At 42.0% G+C, this 4,909-nt stretch overlaps 1 protein-coding gene across 4 annotated transcripts in view; it reads right to left on the bottom strand.

Annotated features, from left to right (window-relative positions):
* Positions 1-4,909, bottom strand: part of CREB5 (cAMP responsive element binding protein 5) — a 380,590-nt gene that overhangs the window by 210,979 nt on the left and 164,702 nt on the right. The window lies entirely within an intron of this gene.

Below are 4,909 nucleotides of genomic sequence, written 5' to 3'. Positions count from 1 at the left end.
CCACTTGGCAGGCTTTCTGTCGCTAATGGATCTGAAATTAATGGGTCCTTTCTCCCTTACTCCTTTGGACCTCTGACAAAGTCAGCACATTCTGGGAAATGTGGCAGGCGGTTAGTTATCACCTCTGGCACATCTCACAGGGCTGAGCCCAAGCTGCAATCCTCACACTCCACAGCTCTCCCGTTGAGTGCCTGGAATTACATGGAAATAAATTCAATGTCTATTCACCATCCTTTTGAGGTTTTATTCATAGAAATTGCTCCATGCATGGATGGAACATACCAAGCATTTTCTGCAGGCATCTTCTATGAACGTATAAAATTCAATTCAACCAACATGAATGGAGCAAATAATGTGGAGCCCACACTGCACACTGTAAGTCCAAGCATGGTTATTACAGTCAATTATCTCTTGGTGAGAAGCTAACAGCCCAGGTTGAGGCTAATGCCGTTTGCTCTCGTTATCAGCAACTGGATTTGCCTTCGAGTTGTTTAACTTGCTAGGATGGCATACTGTGGTTGTGCTGAAGCAGTTCATACCAGACTACCTGGGTTTAAATTGTGGTCTGGCCGTTTATTATCTGTGTGACCTTGAGAAAGTAATTTAACTTCTCTGTGCCTTAGTCTCCTCACTGGAAAATAGGGACCATCATAATTGTATCCCCATTTTACAGATAAACAAACTGAGGCCCTGAGGGATTCAGTAACTAGGTCAGGTACATGGCACTGAGTGCACCTAGAACAGTGCCTGGAACATAGAACTCATCGGCTGATCACTATTGTATCTGTTTCTCATTCCTGGGTCACCCTTTGCAGACGCATGGGAAGTCCAGGCTATGGCATTCAGACAGGTTTTGCTTCCCGACCTCCCCCCATGTGAGGCTAAGTGACCCATGCACAACTGAACTCTTGACCTCTGCAGGCTTAGCTCTGTGCCCTTGCCCACTGAGCTAACTGCCTTAGACAGCGGGGAGAATGCTGGGCTACTAACTACTGTGATATCAGTTCTAAAAGATGTCAACCCCCTTTGCTCCCTCATCCAAAATCCCTTCGTGATTTAAGTATACCTTCTAAGTTAATCTGTTTCAAACATTCACTTCAGAAATAAAAGAAGTCAAAAGCCCGCTGCTTTACTTGAGGTTGAAAATGGGGATACCTGTCTTTCCCCGCTCAATGGTTCTGCATTCTATTCCCCCCAAGTTCTTTGCAAGAAAAAAAATTTTGTTGGCCACAGTTGCAATCAGCTTTAATTCATTCTTTATTGCTGCTCTGGTTTTGTGTTATTTGAGCTGGTTTAACTGTTAAAAGCGTTTCAAATGTTCACATGGTCTGCATTAGGTTACCGAATTAAAACAGGAACAGCCCACCAAATGTAGCTTTCTGAAATGCAAACCACATGAGTTTGATTTCTTTGTGGTATAACTTTAATTGGGTTCAGAGGTCTCTGAGACTTACCTGTCTATCTGCTCGGTGATGGCCTGATCTGATAAGACTAACTTAAAGGGGCTGAGGGACCTGAATTGCTTCAACTCCAGTTTCAGAGCCAATGCTGACCACACTACAGCTCCATCCCATTTATGACCATTCAAACCCAAGTCAATTGGAGATCACGACAGTCCCCCGCTCCTCCACCCCCCAACCCGGGGCTTCTTCACTTGCTCCTAGCAAGTGTCTGATGCACACAGAGCACACAGGTCCCCTATACAAAGTGCCGGAAAACTGCCACTATAGTATTAGCGACATGTCAGAGGTGCCAGCTTCCTTCACTCCCTATACCCCACAGTCGGCTGTGTCTAATACTCTTTCTTTTCTGACTCAGTAGAAAAGGGCTTTAGGTTCAGATAGTCTCTTTTTTTTTTTTTTTGGCCTTCTGATGGCACCCTGTAGCCAGTCTCCCTTGGACTCTGCCCACTTTCTGGAACAGCTTCCACAGCTTCTAACTTTTCTTAACTCGGTCTCCCCTTATCCTTTCTGAAGGTGGGAGAAATAACAAGTGACAGTGGTGTAGTTCCTAGGAAGAGCTGAGCTTCCCTCATACCGGTTTCTAAGAAGCAGTCACACAACCTAAGCAAATCTACAGATATTTTCTGAGTATTTGAAGCCGGTACCACGTAAACCGCCATGAGCCATGAGGCTTAGGAGAGAAGTAGGGAGGAGAATTCATTGAACATGTGACCGATCTAAGATGGATGGCAATGGATGGGAGAAGCCAAGAAGACTCCCGCGCTGCTTCAAGAAATGGTATTATGCGTGAGCAAAAAAGAAACCACTTTGGGACTTTGAGCTACAAAGGAAGCCCTGGAACTGTGTAGAGGAAACATGATGCCTTTGGCTATTTCTCTTCCCTGACTAAGGCAGGGCTCTGGGGACGTGAGACAGAGACCCTGTGAGGAAAATCCAATGGTTACCCTGTTTGGAGTGAGAGCAGACATCTCTATTGAGACTAAACAGTACTCATTTCCATTAAAACAGTGGGTGGCGGGGGAATACATTTTTCACTCTTCCCTCTAAAGTTCATTGATCACGTAAAAGATGCACTTTGGTAATCTGAAAAATGTTAAAGTCCTTCTAAATTAACTATACACATGTACACTTACCTCTAACCACAAAATGAGCTGGTATTTAAGTGGTAATAATGATAATAGTTGATGTCATTGTACTATGTGCCAAATAATTTTCATACATTATCTTATTGAGTCATCACAACCTTAGATGATAATATTATTTTCATTTTAACAGATGGGAAAATAGTGGCAATGAGTGATTAAGTGTGACTTGCCCAAGGTCAATGTAACTTGGGTTCGAATTTAGGCTCTACGATGCCGAAGCCTGTCCCTTACCACCACACGTTCCACCTCTGCTATTGTCACGGCAACAGGGACTTTAGACGAGACAAAGGAGGTGAATACAGGAGTGGTAGAAGGGGCTGATGTACTTAGCCTGTTTGCACAGTGAGGCTTTTAACATGCAAGCCTCACACACTCCGTTTCTCTTCCTGCTCCTTCCTGACTGGAACAGATGTAACCAGGTCGAGAAAAAAGGTAGGTGACTACTCACCACCTAAATATGTTAACCTCCAACATTACGGAATCTTTTTCATCTTCGTGATTAGTTATTGATAATGAGAAAAGCTAGAAAAGAAAATGACATTTTACATGAAAAGTGGCCATACATATACATAGGATTTGTGCATTTCACTCTTTATAATTTGCAACAACAAAAAAGAACCATAAACAAATAATGAACTCTACTTGATGATACAGATGCTGAAGTGATTAGAAGTAAAACTATCGATGTCTGAAAATTACTTTGAAATGCATCATAAAATAAGATGGATTGAGGGGCAGATAAATGTATAAATATATAATAAAGTAAACATTGCAAAAATGGTTATTATAGAATTTAGGTGGTAAATAAACAATTATTTAAGCTTCTTATGTGTTTAAATTTTTTCATAATAGAATGTCAGGGGGCAGAAAGGGGCTATAAAGTGAGGCTCACATTTCTTGGCTGCTAGTTTCCTGACACCACATTTGAGTTATTTAGAAAGCTGAGCAGTCAGGTGAGGAGAAATTACATCCCCAGAAAGAAAGCCAGTATCGGCCAATAATTATGTTGTCCCTGTCAGGGAAAACAGCAGCTTGACCGCTTCTAGCCCAGATCCACAGTCTTGAAAAAGACTCTTGTGCCAAAAGAAAACGAAAGTCGGAAGAATAGGTAAGAAAACATAGTAGAGGCAAAGAGAAATGTCAGATTTCAATATCACTATACGTCGTGTCACAGGCAGAGCTGGAAATAAAAGCTGGAACTGGAAACTGTCCTTTTCGGTACTGCTACCTAGACTTGGAAGGCTTATGTACCCTTAGAAAAAACAGGTCTCGAATAAATGTTTGCTAAATGAATGAATGAATGATAAATATTTTGTTGAATGGTAATGGTAAAAAAAGAAAAACACTTATGCAACTACTTATCTCTCCTGTCAGTCTCTTACTGTTTAAATTCATGAACGCTGCATACTCGTGATGTCTCTTTTCGACCCTTTTTATACCCATACATATAAGCACACCTTCACTCATATTGTCCTTCATATTATGTAACACCTTAGGTGTCACAGGAGATACAGAAATGCACGCAGCACAATCTTTCTTTTTAAGGACTTAAAGCTTAGAGGAAAGACAAATAGCAGGTAACGAAAATACAAGATCTGACATAGTAAGTGCCATGAACAGTGATTCTGTCTAGTTTTGTTAAGGTCTGACTTTACGATATGGGTCCTACATACTGTATTCGGTCAACAGAAACATCACTGCTGTACATAGCATAGGGCCCCGTCCTAGAGAAGGTGTGATCCAGGACATCAGAAGCCAAAATTAGAATTCTGTAGAGCAAACTGGAGCCCTCTGGAGGGCCTGAGGTGGTCTCTATTTTAATCAGAGGGAGGAATTATCCCTTTGTGTCAAGAAGTTGAGATCTTACAGAGGGGTCGGAGGCCTGCCCAGAACTAACCCAGGAGTCCTGATTCGGAGTGAAAGGCCTTGTGGCATCCTAAAAAGCACTAAACAATGTAACTGGGCGTGTGTTGGTGAAACCAGGTGATGGAAAAGTAGTCGGGGAACTGGACAGGGGAAAAAACTAAATCAGTGCCCATGAAGAAATTCTAGGTATTGAAAAGGAGGTAATGTTTCCCACCACAGGGCACCCAGTTGGAGACTGGCCTGAGCTGGCTCTCGTTTTATAACCTCTCGACACATGTGTGTAGTCAAGGCTGAATTTAAAACCTATACTGTGAACCTTAGGAAAATAAACCACATTAAACAAGCACAAATTGAAAATATTACACAAGAGATTTCACAGGAAATTGGTCCAAATTTAGCCTCGCTCTTTATGTATTTAAGCCTCTTATTCATCAC

The sequence above is a fragment of the Pteropus alecto genome, unplaced genomic scaffold (assembly GCF_000325575.1).
Source record: "Pteropus alecto unplaced genomic scaffold, ASM32557v1 scaffold21, whole genome shotgun sequence".
In the NCBI taxonomy this organism is placed as follows: Eukaryota; Metazoa; Chordata; class Mammalia; order Chiroptera; family Pteropodidae; genus Pteropus; species Pteropus alecto.
The sequence above is the reverse complement of the archived record's forward strand: the minus strand, read 5'-3'. Positions and strand labels throughout refer to the sequence as shown.